Source organism: Ochotona princeps, chromosome 9 (genome assembly GCF_030435755.1).
Source record: "Ochotona princeps isolate mOchPri1 chromosome 9, mOchPri1.hap1, whole genome shotgun sequence".
NCBI classification, from domain to species: domain Eukaryota; kingdom Metazoa; phylum Chordata; class Mammalia; order Lagomorpha; family Ochotonidae; genus Ochotona; species Ochotona princeps.
In genome coordinates, this window is record NC_080840.1 from 75,827,454 (window position 1) to 75,842,644 (window position 15,191).

The window sequence follows — 15,191 nt, forward strand, 5'->3', positions numbered from 1 at the left end:
AAATAGGTAACAGTTTAAATTTTTCTAATTTTTAATCCTCATTGCCTTGCTAGAATTTTAAAAATGGTTTTAGTTTAAGTCGCGGTTAACAATATGATCGATTTACGCTTTTCTGCCTAACTTGACTATATTTTTCTTGTGCTTCTTGTTTGTTGATTTGTTTTTATTAAAGGAATCATTATTTGAAATTGCTATCTTCGGGCTGATTTTACACGTCATGTATTTTGAAGTATGTTTCTGTACTTAGCATCTGTGACTTGAACAATTTCACCAAATGAATACCCTTGGTAGTTTGTAATGCACTCTTCCAGTTGTTACACTTCGCTTGGTACTTGTAGTAAATATGTAAAGGTAAAAGAAGTAATTTTTCTGTATTCTGCCAATCATAATTTTATATAATAAATCATATTTTTTTGTCTTAAAATACCCTGGGCTGACTGTGTGTGACACCCTGCCCTGCGGCTGTGGTGCTCCGTTTCCGCAGCGCTTCCAGCCTCTGGTACAGTGTCCGTTATCATCGAGCTAGGTCCTGGGTGGATTTCATTGCTGGATTGTTACTCAACTCACTGTTAATTGTGCAAAGCATCACCAGGTCTTATTCACTCTGTCACTAATCCTGCTGGCTAAATTTGTGGCAGCAATACATTCCTGCAGGATACTTTTGTGTTACCCAAATACATAAAATGCCTTTAGTTATGTATGTTTTGAGATGTGACATATTTTCCTTTGCTCAGTCTGGTTAAAGGCAGTAGAAAGTTGCTTTATGCTCATTTCAAAAAGTGTACAATTTACCTGACTTCTAAATCAGATGAAAGATTTGTTGTTTTTAATTTTGTGTGGGCTTCCTGAGTTTTCTGTATTTTCTGGTTTATCATGGATGGCTTTGTGTACTGTTTGCCAAATTTTGCTATGACCATGTGAATTTTTTATTTGAAAGTAGCATCTCTCTTTTTTTAAAGCATATTTATGAAATTACTAAAAGTGCTTTCATAATCATTTTCTTTGGATTGATTTATGAAAAAACATGAAATCTGTACTTTTTATCATGCCGAAATTAATATAACCTGGTCTGTACCATTAGAATGTGTATTCTGAATTATGTTCAGAAATGACTGTGGCTGTACTTAGAGCCAGCATGACTCCCCCAATGCACTTTGTAAGCAGCCACAGCTATTTCCAAGGTGGCTTTCCTCCCATAGGTTAAATGGGTAACTTAGAAAACACCTTCCTCCTTGTAAAGGCGTAAAGTTCAGCAGTTAATTTTCCCCCACTGTGAATGAGCCAAGTGGTATAGGTACGCACATTTCCCGGCATTGCTGTATCGGTTGACATGCAGTGCTGATGTGGAAGATGCTGTGACTTGCATATGTCAGTATGTTAGCTATGGGCTGGACTTTCAGATCAGAATGCTTGAGAAAGGCACTAGGGGTGTGCTGGGTTGGTGCATGTAAATGCTTAGATGCGTGGTAAGGCCATCCTTGCCAATTGTTACCAGGCAGTCTTTGTAGAATGTGGACTCAGGAACAGAATTGCAGACCCAGGCTGATGACCTCCTGGTGGAAGGTTTTGTCAGAATGATGCTGTGTGGGACATTACCTGGAGCTGAGACTGGGTATCACTGACTTCTGTTGAAATATGTGTAACAAACAATGTTTTTAAACATTATGACTGTAAGCTGAAAAGCTATTAAGGGAAAAAGATGAATCACCATTCCGAAGAATATTTACAACTCAGGAATTTAACCTACTAAAATACAAACCCACAACTAAGTTTTAACTTGGTACTTTTGAATTGCAAGGCACTGCTGCAAATTATTTTCTTTCATTCTTTTTTTTTTAGGATTTTATTTATTTTTATTGGAAAGTCAGATATACAGAGAGGAGGAGAGACAGAGAGGAAGATCCTCCATTCCATGATTCGCTCCCCAAGTGAGCGCAATGGCCGGTGCTGTGCCGATCTGAAGGCAGGAGCCAGGAGCTCTTCCAGGTCTCCCAAGCAGGTGCAGGGTCCCAAGGCTTTGGGCCATCCTCAACTGTTTTCCCAGGCCACAGGCAGGGAGCTGGATGGGAAGTGGAGCTGCCGGGATTAGAACAGGCGTCCATATGGGATCCTGGCACATTCAAGGCGAGGACTTCAGCCGCTAGGCCACACTGCCGGGCCCGCAAATTATTTTCTAAGATGACTGATGATTTTAAATAGATGATTCTAAAGGTGAATCAGTAATGTGTGTGAATAATTGGTGTCCAGAATCACTGTGTGCCTAAGAAAATAAAAGGTGATATTTTTCTTATCTCTTTCTTTCCCTCTGTAATTTAATGGTTGTAGAGACATGTCCACAGCAGAGCGTAGTTCAGAGGGAAGGGAAGATGTTTTCTTGCAAATGAGAGTGCCAATCAGATATGCTCGCTGGGTGCTTAGTGTTACAGCATAGGTCCAATGGAGAATTGATTTCTAACGTTTTATTTGGGTATTCTCAGTAGGTTGGTGGGTTTTTTGTTTTTTGTTTTTTTTCATCATCTGTGAGTCATAAAATATCACCTGCCTGGAACTGGCACAATGGCTTAGTGGCTAAATCCTTGTCTTCCAAGTGCCGGGATCCTATCTGCTTCCTGTCCTGGCTGCTCCACTTCCCATCCTGCTTCCTGCCTGGGGCCTGAAAAGCAGCAGATGACAGCCCAAAGCCTTGGGACCCTACACCAATATAGGAGACCCAGCGGAAGCTCCTGACTCCTGGTTTCAGATTGGCTCAGCTCCAGCTGTTATGGCCATTTGGGGAGTGAACCAGAGGATGGAAGATCTTTCGTCTCTCCTCTCTATAGATCTGCCTTTCCAATAAAAATAAATCTTTAAAAAATAAATACCTCCTGACATTCTGGCTGTGGAAATATTAATGATATGTTTTATAATGTCACAGAACCTTGACCAATCTGGTTTTTTGCTGCCTACTGTATTCCCTTTGACCTTCCATTTATTTATGTATATACGTAAACTTTTTAAAAATTCACGTATTTATTCACTTGAAAGGAGTTACAGAGAGGGAATGTCAGGGAAAGAGAGATGCTCTATCCACTGATTCACTACCCCAGATGGCCACAACGGCCCAGACTGGACCAGACCAAAACTCTGAAACCAGTAGCCAGGAGTTTGTGCAGGTCTCCCATCTAGTTTCCATGTGGGTAGCAGGGGCCCAAGCACTTGGTTGATCTTCTGGTGCTTTGGCCAGGCCTTCAGCAGGGAGCTTAATTAGAAAGGCCCTTGAAAGACCTGAAGTTTTCATCTTAGCATGTAGGATCGATCTTGTCCCTTTTTGTAGCAGATTCCGTTTTGTTGTACATCTTTTGGTAATCATTTGAGGTCAGAATTCCTTGCTGTGGGCAATGGGATTAGCCACGGTTTCCTCTGGAATGTGTCCATGGAGTGCCTGTTGGATGAGCATATTGACAGACTTGCACAGTGCTGTCTGCCATATTTTCCTCTCCTTGGGCAACATTGCACAAAGCCAGAACAGCATTGCATGCATGGTGATGTTAAACAAGGTATGCCAAAATAGTTAATTCGTACTCAAGTGTTCTTCCAGGTTCCCACAAACTTAATTATCTGAACTGAGTAACTGCTAATTGATAAGACTTTTTTTTTTTTTAAGTTTCTCAGTATTCCCTTAGTGGATTGCTGGCTGAAAAACTTGATAACCACAAAATTACCTAGTGAGGTTGAGTACAAAATCAATGAAATGTGCTTAGGCCTAAAATGGAGTAATTTGAAAATTACAGACTTCTTTAAGTAGTCTGTAATTGCAGTGATATGCTTTAATGTAAATACAGCTATCCCAGGATGCCTGAGATTCATGGCCATTGTGTAGCCATAGAAACCAAGAGGAATCTGTTGGCTATAAAGCCATTTTTAGCAGAAACATGCTGAAGCATGGACTGTTTAACACCTATCATCTCTCTCTCTCTCTTTTTTTAAGGTTTATTTATTTTTAATTGGACAGGCAGGAATACAGAGAGAAAGATCATCTGTCCATTGATTCACTCCCCAAGCAGCTGCAGTGGCTGGAGCTGAGCTGATCAGGAGCCAGGAGCCTCTTCCAGGTCTTCCCCTGTGGGTACATGGTCCCAAGGCTTTGACCATCCTCAACTGCTTTCCCAGGCCACAGGCAGGAACCAGGATGGGAAGTGGAGCAGCCAGGATACGAACCAATGTCCATATGGGATCCTGGTGGATGCAAGGCAAGGACTTTAACCTTTAGGCTACCACCCTCAGTCCAAAACCCCTCATCTTTTAACAACCTTGTCCCCTGGTCAAAGTTAACAATGACAGGACAGGCTTGGACTAAATGGTTTCCAAGGTTTTTTTTTTTTTTTTTTCCAGTTCATTACTTTTAAAAATTATATAAAGTAGATAAGATTTACATAAATTGCAACACAGACTTAGGAACTTACTGATACTTCCCTCCCGCCCCCATTCCCCACCCACCCTCTTTCCTTTTTGTTTTTCTGGTTTTTGCATTAGCGTCTCTCCAGTAGTTAAAAGATATCAACACCTAATCTTTTTCTGTTTGTAAAGTTAATTAGTTTTATATCATTCCAATTCTAGTTTATGTGTACAGTGGAACAACTTTTTGAAATCATTACCTAGGTAAGCTTCATAATGCATTACATTTTTAATTTTTTTCCCATTTTAAATTAAGATTGTTATTTTATGATACACTTCCATAGGCTCTGGGGTTTCCCTTATCCACTCCCCAAATTCCTTCCACCCACTACTGAGTTCCCCTATATTATTGCAGTAGTATATTTCTTCATAAACAGTTATAAGTTCATCATTGCAAGCATGGACAATGGCAGAGTGCAGTATCCTATTATCAAGATATAGTTGTTTCATTGGGAGTCCATTTTTGATCTGGAAGTAGAGCTGCATACTGCATTGTATCCTCACATCTGGATATCATAGTCTCCATTGCGTAGTTACTATACATTCCCTTAAATCCAAAGCCACAAAACAAAATTAGCAACAGGAAGGAAAAAAATTTACAATGCCATGAAGTTAAATAACATGCTACTGAATGACTACTGTGTTGCTGAAGAAATTAAAAAGAAAATCAGAAACCTTGAAGAAAATGATGCTACTACTGTATGTTGTATGAGTCAGTGAAGAGTTTAATATGAGAAAAACTGAAGAAATGAAAATAAAAACAAAAACATCAATACCCATGAGATACAGCTTCTGCTGATTTTGGTGAGATGTGTTTTCTGTAGGCAACAGATAGCTGGGTTTTGTTTTTGAATCTAGTCTACTAATCTATGATATTTGATTGATGAATTTAAGCCATTTACATTCAGGGTTAACATAAATAGGTTGTGACTTGGTTCTGTCATTTTAGCAATGGGTTGTTCATTCTTTGGTTTAACCTCTTGTTGTTATTTTACTGGGATGTTCTTCACATTTGCCCTTGGTTTTGGTGGGCATTATTCTTTGTCAAGAGAACATCTGTAAGTATTATTTGTAGGGCAGGTTTGGAAGAGGCATATTCTTTTAACTTTGTTTACTTTGGAAGGATTTTATTTCATTTTCGAAGACAAAGGAAAGCTTTGATGGGTCCATTGTTCTGGGCCAACAATAATTTCTTCTGTTGGAATAGATGTGAGAAGGGTGAACCAAAGAATGTCTTCTTTCCCTCCACTTACTGCTGATCACTGAGGCTTTGCTTCCTGTGGTGACTGGGGAGGAAGTGTGGTCCTGGCAGAGGGATTTCTTCTCCATGGCTGGAAGGGAGAAAATTACAGAATTGCAGCTCTCAAGGAGACTGGCCTTCAAACCTATAGAATGATTGGCTCCACCCAACTGTGTCAGATCTCCCTGACCACCATTGAGTGGCCCAAGGAAGAAAGAATTCAGGAAGCCAGATGCAGGACAGCTTCCACCCAGGCACTCAGAGGCTGCCTACATCACATTGTCCTACTGATGTTTTTGCTATGTTCTATTGATCAAAGCATTGTTATTAGTTTGGAGCAACCGAAAACAAAGTAAACATAGTTCACAGTGGTTGGAGAAGTTATGATTTATTCAGACTAGAAACATCGAACCCCCAGATTCTAGTGAGTTAGAGATTTCCAGGATGCAGAAAACTAACACTATTCAACTTTTCCAAGAATATTTTAGACTTAAACATTTGAAGAAAAAACCTCTAGCACTGACCATAACTTACGTTTGGGATGCTATGTAGCACTACTGTTCATGCATATAATCTGAACTGATCAAATAGTGTTCATTAATGTTCACTTCCTTGGTCATTATTTCCTGCTTGACATTTTGAGAAAATGTAAACATTTCATATGAAATGGGATCCAAAGATAAGGTTATTTTTGGTGCAACATTTTTTTGAAATCTGTGCATATAAGGGATCTTCAAAAGTTGATGGAAAAATCTATATTATGGAAGAAGACTATAGATTTCAAACTCCCTGACACTAAAATGAAAATCATTTTAGGAGGTAAGAGATAGAAGTGGTGTTTGCTGGTTCAATCCCCAAATACCCTCAGAAGGCAGGACTTGTTAGTTTGAGGAAGTCCCATTTGTTTATTTTGGTCTGGATTGCTAGTGCTTTTAGTGTCCTTTTTAGGAAGTCAGGTCCTACACCTAAGTCTTGCAGGGTGTTTCCAACATTTTCTTCTAAAAGTTTGAAGGTTTCTGGGTGTAGATTTAGGTCTTTTATCCATTCAGATTTGATCTTAGTGTGTGGTGAAAGATGTGGATCTATCTTCTTGTTTCTGTAGGCTATCAACCAGTTGTCCCAACAGCATTTATTGAAGAGACCTTCCCATTTGCTTGGATTGCCATCTGTTTGTCAAAGATTATTTGGCTGAATCTGTGTGGGTTCCCTTCTGGTGTTTCTATTCTGCTCCATTGATCCTCCTCTCTATCTTTGTGCCAGTACCAGGCTGTTTTAATAACCGCTGCCCTATAGTATGTCCAGAGGTCCGGGACTGTGATTTCCCGTTAATTTCCTATTCTTCAGGATGGTTCTACCTGTTCTTGTTTTTTTCTGTTTCCAAATGAGCCTTTGTATCATTTTTTCCAGTTCAATGAAGAATGTTTTGAGTATTTTGATTGGGATTGCATTGAATGTATATATTGCTTTTGGTAGTGTAGACATTTTAATGATACTGATTTTACCTATCCAGGAACATGGGATGTTGCTCCATCTTTTGAGGTCTTGTTCAATTTCTATTTTAACTGTTTTGTAGTTTTCTTCAAATAAGTCTCCCACATTTTTGGTTAGATTTATGCCTAGATACTTCATACTTTTCTCTGTTATTTTGAATGGTATCTTGCTGGTTAGATCTTTTTCCATCTTGGGGCTGTTTGCATACACTATGGCTGTTGAATTTTGTTCATTAATTTTGTACCCTGCCACTCTACCAAACTCTCGTATAAGTTCTAGCAGTCTCTGTATTGAGTCTCCTGGTTCTTCTATGTAAAGGATCATGTCATCTGCGAATAGTGAAAGCTTGACTTCTTCGTTTCCCATTTGAATTCCTTTGATGTCTTTTTTCTTGTCTTATGGCCTCTGCGAGTACCTCTAGGACTATGTTCAATAGCAGTGGTGATAGCAGACATCCTTGTCTTGTTCCAAATCTCAGTGGAAAGGGATCCAGTTTTTCTCCATTCAGTATGATGCTGGCGTTGGGTTTTTCATATATTGCTTTGATTATGTTGTGAATTGTTCCTTCTATGCCTACCTTGGTTAGGGTTTTTAACATAAAATGGTGTTGGATTTTGTCGAAAGCTTTTTCTGCATCTATTGATACTATTATATGATTTTTGGTTTTCAGTTTTTGAATGTGGTGTATCACATTTATGGATTTCCGTATGTTGAACCATCCCTGCATTCCAGGGATGAATCCTACTTGGTCCGGATGAATGATCTGTCTGATGTGTTTTTGAATTCTATTGGCTAGGATTTTGTTGAGAATCTTAGCATCAATGTATGAATGTGTGATTTTCACTTTTTAAAAGATTTATGTATTTGTTATTGGAAAGACAGATGTACAAAATATCAGGAGATATGCAGAGGAAGATCTATCCACTGGGTCATTCCCTCAAGTGGCCTCAATGGCCAGAACTGAGCTGATCCAAAGCCAGGAACCAGGGTCTCCCACATGGATCCCAATGCTTCAACACTGTAAATACTAATATTAAAATAGACACAAGACAGTCCAATAGCAATCTATAGCCATTTTAAGGTGTATAGAACCCAGTTGTATATAAACTAATAATTGAAATGTCAATGAAGAAGTCACAGGATGTGGTTCAGAACTTGCATTCTTTTTTTTTTTTTCTCTTTTAACATATTGCTTACTTAATACCATGACAACTAATTCCATAACGTTATAAATTGTTACTGATGTTATGTTGGGGCTTTTGATTGACTGGGATGATACTCTGCCGGCTCTACCTTCAGACCAGAGATGGTCTCCCCAAGAAACCGTTGAACTTAGCTGGACAATAAGATTCTGGACTTTATGCTTGGTATATGCTGGCAATGACAGAATCAATTGATTTTGAACTGTGGTAATGCAACAAGGTGGAGGAATCCACTATGGGGGGAGGGTTTGGGGAGAAGTGGGGGGAATCCCAGTCCCTACAAAACTGTCACATAATGCAATGTAATCAATAAAAATAAAAAAAAAAAAAGGCAGGGCTTGACCTGGCTGAAGTCAGGCTAGAAAGTCAATATTGGACTCATATATGTGAGGCAGACCTACATACTAGAACCATTATCTCCTGTGTCCCAAAAATACATTGTCAGGAAAACTGAATTAGGAACCAGACCTGAGAATCAAACCTAAGAACCCCAGTAAGCAATGTGGGCATCTTAAAAAAAATAATAATTTTTATTGAAAAGGCAGATCAGATTTACAGAGAGAAGGAGAGAGGGAACGATCTCCCATCCGCTGGTTCACTCACCAATTGACCGCAATGGCCAGAGTTGAGCCAATCCTGAGTCAGGCTCCAGGAGCTTCTTCTGGGTCTACTGTGCGGATGCAGGGTCTCAGGGCTTTGGACCATCATCTACTGCTTTCCCAGGCCACAAGCAGGGAGCTGGATGGGAAGTGCAGCATTTGGGATACAAACTGGTGTCCATACAGGATCCCGGCACATGCACAGCAAGGACTTAGCTATTGAGCTAATGTGCCAGGTCCAGATTATGGACGTCTTAACTGCCAAGCCAAATTCCCATCCTGATCTTCTTAATTCCATTGTTTGACAAGATTTTAAATATTGTTTAGTGGGCCTGGCACGGTAGCCTCGTTGCTAAAATTCTTGCCTTGCAAGCTTTGGGATCCCATATGGGTGCCAGTTCGTGTCCTGGAGGCCTTGTTTCCCATCCAGCTCCTTGCTAGTGGCCCCAGAAATCAGTGAAGGATGACCCAAAACCTTGGGACCTACACCCGTGTAGGAAATCTGGAGGGTTTCCTGGCTTGTGGCTTCAGATCAGCTCAGCTCTGGCTCTTGTGGCCACTTAGGGAGTAAACCAGCAGTGGGAAGATCTTCCTCTTTGTCTCTCCTCTTTGTATCTGACTTTCCAGTAAAAATAAATCTTTTAAAAAATCTTTTAAGTGTGTATTTATGCACACGTGATTATGTGTATTTCCCTACCCAGGACAGAATGAGACCTGCCACCCCGTGGATGACCCAGATTGGGTTCCTGACTGCAGCCTGACATATTGGCAGACATTTGGGCAGTAAACCAATAGACATCTCTGTCTCTGCTTCTCTTCCTTCCAAACAAAATGAATAAATAAATGAAGTTTTTTTTTTTTTTCAATGTGAAGGGAAACTTACTAATTCGAGAGGGGTTACTTTAGTGGTTGTAGAAAACTGGAATGAAATGAAGAGTCAATGAATAGTTCTAAAAAAGAAAGGAGAAGAGCTACATCATTTTTTTTTTCTTTTTAGAAAGGTAATATGGGCATTTTATGGTAGAATGCACTATCTTATCAGATATCTTAGTTAATAGTAATCTGCTCAAGTCCTTGGGATAATGTAATGCAAGGCCTCCATATTTTGGATACATGATCTTCAGAAGTTAATTGTTGTTATTTCTCCCCGCATCAGTTTCCACACCTGAGTGATAATAGTTGACCTGTACGTAGGACAGTGGGGTGAATTCGAGTTTAATACAGTTAAGTGCTGAGAATAACATTTGGTAGCCAGTAACTGCACAGTAGATATTTCCTAAAACCAACATGTGCTTAGGAAATGAGAGGCTCTTTAAATAGTGCAGTGTGTATTTGGCAGACTGTTGAGTTGGAGGTGGTTTGAACTTTTATGTGGCTCCCATGTGTACTGAGCACACAGTGATGTTGGAGAGGAAACATCTACAAAAAATGACCACTACACAGTACAACGTAAAAGAACAGTGTAAACATGAAAGCATGGCCTGCGTAATTAATGAAAGGAGAGTTAGAGAAATCACTGTCTTTTCAAGAGGAGGTCAGGAAAAAATTTGGTTTTTATTTCAAAATCTTGCTTGTTTTCAGAGCAAGAGGGAAAGAATAGAGAGCCGCTCTCTCATCCACTGACTCACTCAGCAAACACCTTTTACAGTTGCTGAATCTGGGCCAGGCTGATGCTGGGAACCAGGAACTTCAGCCAGGTGTCCCAGGAAGAGAGGCAGAGACCCACAGAGAGCCATTTTCTGCTGTGTCTAAGTGTTCCTCATCGGGAACTGGGAATGACACCGGGGCGCAAACCCAAGCACTCTGAGCTGGGATACAGGTGACCCAGGCAGTGTCAACCGCCAGGCCAGCCGCCTGCCACAAAAGGGATGTTTTCGGGCCCAGCGGCGTGGCCTAGCAACTAAAGTCCTCACCTTGAACGCCCCGGGATCACATATGGGCACCAGTTCTAATCCTGGCAGCTCCACTTCCCATCCAGCTCCCTGCTTGTGGCCTGGGAAAGCAGTTGAGGACGGCCCAAAGCTTTGGGACCCTGCACCCGCGTGGGAGACCCGGAAGAGGTTCCTGGTTCCCAGCATCGGATCGGCGTGCACCGGCCCGTTGTGGCCCACTTGGGAAGTGAAACATCGGATGGAAGATCTTCCTCTCTGTCTCTCCTCCTCTCTGTATATCCGGCTTTCCAATAATAATAAATCTTTAAAAAAAAAAAGGGGGGATGCTTTCTAAAGCAAGTAAGGTTATCTCTTTGTTAATTTTTTTGCACCTAGAGCCTCAAAGGAAACAGACAAAAATGGTGATCAAACAGTTAAGTAAAAGGTGAATTTTGTACCAATAGACAGGAACTTTGAACTTTTGGTTTTCACTCTATTTTCTCAACTGGTTACTGGCTCCTCCAGCAGTTTTAAATTTTTTTCTGCTAATAGTAACTTAGATCTTTCTTTTATCAGTGTAGTTCTCTTATTACTGCATGAAATCAGGTGAAAAATTTCATTTTGTTAAGTAAATAGAAAAAATCAGGAAGCTAGCAGAAACGAGCAAGGCTTTGGTTCCAAACGGGTGATATTAGAGGAATTCTTTCATGAGGAAAGTAGAAAAATTAAGATACAATTACAATACAGTGCCAGTAGGCCTATGATAAGTATTGTAGAAGCAGAAAAATAATGTAGGAACAGAATTGGTGGAAGGAACAGGGCCTTAGGTTGGGAGAGGACAGGCCAGGGTTGGAAAATGCATCATAGTTACTGAATGCTGAGCTCAGGTCAGACAGAAATGCAAGTTGTCCAAAGAAAGAAGAAAGAGGGGCATTCCAGGAGCAAAGCACAGCAGCCTGTCAAAGGGTACAGTACAGCTGGAACAGAGGGAGCAAGCGGGGACGTGGGCCTGCAGAACCGCATGTGTGGGTGTGTGTGAGAAAAGAGACAGCATGAGATTTTGAGAAGAAAATAGCATGGAAATGCATGGATTTGAAAACATTTTTTTTTGCATCAAAATAAACATCCTTTAATTTATTTTCTATACGTTACTTGAAGTACTCTTGTATATCAAATACTTTCTTTTTTATTAATTCATTAATTACATTGTATTATGTGACAGTTTCTATCAAATACTTTCCTATAAAAGATTAAAAATGGACAACTGTAGACTTTCCTTACGGATGTGGAGATAATGAAGTGAAATTTACTACCTCACAGTGTTGGCTCCAAATTTCTTTTTTATTAGAGACAAATATCCCATCCACTAATTTGTTCTTCAAATGCCTTGCGATATCCAGAGTCATAGCTGGGAGCTAAGAACTCCATCTACATCTCCTGCATGGGCAACAGGAACCCATCCAGGAGTCATCACCACAGCCTACCAAGGGCAAGAAGCCTAAACTGGGAACTAGAGCTGGGAGTTGAACCCTCTGACACGGAATGTGGTTGTCCGAAATGGCAAAGGTGTGTCCTATTCCTGCATTTTAAATAACACTGCCTAGTTTGGAGGAATTGAAGAGGATCAGGAGTTCGGGGGCAGAAAGGATGAAGGCCAGAAATAAGACTTGGCAAAAAAAAAAAAAAAAAAGGAGACAGGGTTCTATTTGAGAGACATAGGAAAGACATTTAGCAAGTGTAAAATGCAGGTTGTTAAAAGAGGTAAGACGCTGTGTGGGCGCCTTTCTGGCAGGTGCGGTGATCTCAGCTGGGGGACAGTGATGGCTTCAGATGTCTCTGAGGCACGGTGATCAAGATGGCCCCAGTCCATGGACCCATGCAGCCCAGGGAGACCTGGAAGAAGTTCCTGGCTTCGGAACAGCTCAGCTCCGGCCATTGTGGCCAGTTGGGGAGTGAGCCAGTGGATGGAAGATCTTTTCTCTCTCCTCCTCCTCTCTGTGAATCTATTTTTTCAATAAAATAAATCTTAAGGAGAGAGACTATGTAAGTGGGTGTATGGATCTGAAACTCAAAAAGAGGTGTATAGATTTAGGAATCATTGACATACATAGGTAATATTTGAGCTTTTGATGCAGATTTGATAACCAAATGAGAAACGGTAATCAACAGGGGCAGTCGCAAGCAAAGCATCCTCCTTGGTGGGGAGTGTCACAGGCAGTGCAAAGGCCAAGTTCCAAGAGGTAGGATGCTGGCACCCTGCAGACAAACCCACTGAGAGCTAAGCAAGTTCACTGCCTTTGAGTCCTTAGCGGGAAGCAGTGCCCTGGAGGCCATGCTGGAAGGGCAGAATCCTTAGTGACCTTGGCAGTGGGGACAGGAAGAGCCCACCAGGCAAAAAGATTAGGCAGACACGGATATGCCGGGAGATTTGCGTTTCTTTCCCCTTTACTCTAACATGTGCATTCCCTGTAAGATTTGTATATATTTTTAAATTGCATAACTTGGAATTTGAACAGATTAAAGGGGTGAAAGCTGAGGCTGGCTGTGGGGGAAGGGTAGGACTGTTCTTGTTCTACCTTAAAGTGACCTGGGATCTTCCCAAACACCCAGGCCTGGGCCCTATCACCTATCTTCATGATCTCTTCAGGAAGGACTTGCCATTGATTGCTTGCTTGTTTGTTTTAAGAGGGATACCTACTGAGGGATAAAACCATTGCGGATTAATTTTTCTGTTAAGATGGGAATGACTGAATCCTGTGTAAACACGGAAAGGAATGAACCCCCTATCTACTTACTCACTGATTTGAGATGCCTTTAGTTTGTATTACGAACATTGATCTGGAAGTTGACATGTGGTACATCTGTCACCGATTAACTACGTAATGTGCAAATGACAGCATTCCACATGCATGTTCAGTGATGCGGCAGCAAGCTCTGGTGTCTCTTTTAGTCTACATCTTTTGTTCACTTACAGCTCTCTTTAGAATAAATAACTCATTTGTACCTGTGGTTAGATACAGTCCAGCTCTTATCTTAGGATGCTTTGTTAACATTTTCTCTTTATTTATTTGTTTGTTTGTTTTAAGATTTATTTTTATTACAAAGTCAGATATATAGAGAGAGGAGGAGAGACAGAGAGGAAGATCTTCCGTCCGATGATTCACTCCCCAAGTGAGCCGCAACGGGCCAGTGCGCGCCGATCCGAAGCCGGCAACCTGGAACCTCCTCCGGGTCTCCCACGCGGGTGCAGTGTCCCAAAGCATTGGGCCGTCCTCAACTGCTTTCCCAGGCCACAAGCAGGGAGCTGGATGGGAAGTGGAGCTGCCGGGATTAGAACCGGCGCCCATATGGGATCCCAGGGCGCGTTTAAGGCGAGGACTTTAGCCGCTAGGCCACACCGCCGGGCCCCCCCCCTTTTTTTTTTTAAATATGGAACGCTTCACAAATTTGCGTGTCATCCTTGCGCAGGGGCCATGCTAATCTTCTCTGTAATGTTCCAACTTTTTAGTATATGTGCTGCCGAAGCAAGCACAACATTTTCTCCTTTATCTCTGAAATAAGGATAGCAGAAGATTCACAGAATGAAGCTCACTGAAGACAAAACCATACTTAGAGACATATATATACGGCTTAGAGAAAATTCACACTGTGTGCTCCTTGACATTCAAATTGTATAGTCCAGTAAAATTTATTTTTAAATTGATTGATTTAATTTTTTTTAAAGATTTATTCATTTTATTACAGCCAGATATTCAGAGAGGAGGAGAGACAGAGAGGAAGATCTTTCATATGATGATTCACCTCCCCAGTGGCCGCAATGGCCGGAGCTGAGCTGATCCAAAGCCAGGAGCCTGGAGCCTATTCCGGGTCTCCCACACGGATGCAGGGTCCCAAGGCTTTGGGCCATCCTCAACTGTTTTCCCAGGCCACAAGCAGGGAGCTGGATGGGAAGCAGGGCTGCTGGAATTAGAGCTGGTGCCCATATGAGATCCCAGCACTTTCAAGACCAGGACTTTAGCCACTGAGCTGCCGCTCCGAGCCCAAAACAGATACATTTATAAGAAATAATTGAAAAGAAGGGAAAATTATTTTTGAGCAGTTGTTGCTACATTTCCTCATCTCTTGACTGTGTGGGCCAACCTTAGTCTCAAGCTTAGCAAATGGCAGAGAAGGAGCTAAGGATGGGAAGGATCATATATACCTCCCAGATTAAAAATGTCTACTGAACACTCGGGTGCAAATGTAACCAACCGAATTTTCAGATTTAGCTTACAGAAAAACTAGCATCAAAATAAGATTTATTCAGATAAGCCAAAGCAAGCAATTATATCTGAAATTCCACAAAAAAATTTTA

At 41.2% G+C, this 15,191-nt stretch overlaps 1 non-coding gene across 1 annotated transcript; it reads right to left on the reverse strand.

Annotated features, from left to right (window-relative positions):
* Positions 1 to 14,260: 14,260 nt before the first annotated feature.
* On the reverse strand, positions 14,261 to 14,369 carry LOC118757528 (U6 spliceosomal RNA). The gene has a single exon (XR_004995240.2). It is a non-coding gene; the product is annotated as a U6 spliceosomal RNA (small nuclear RNA).
* Positions 14,370 to 15,191: the final 822 nt, after the last annotated feature.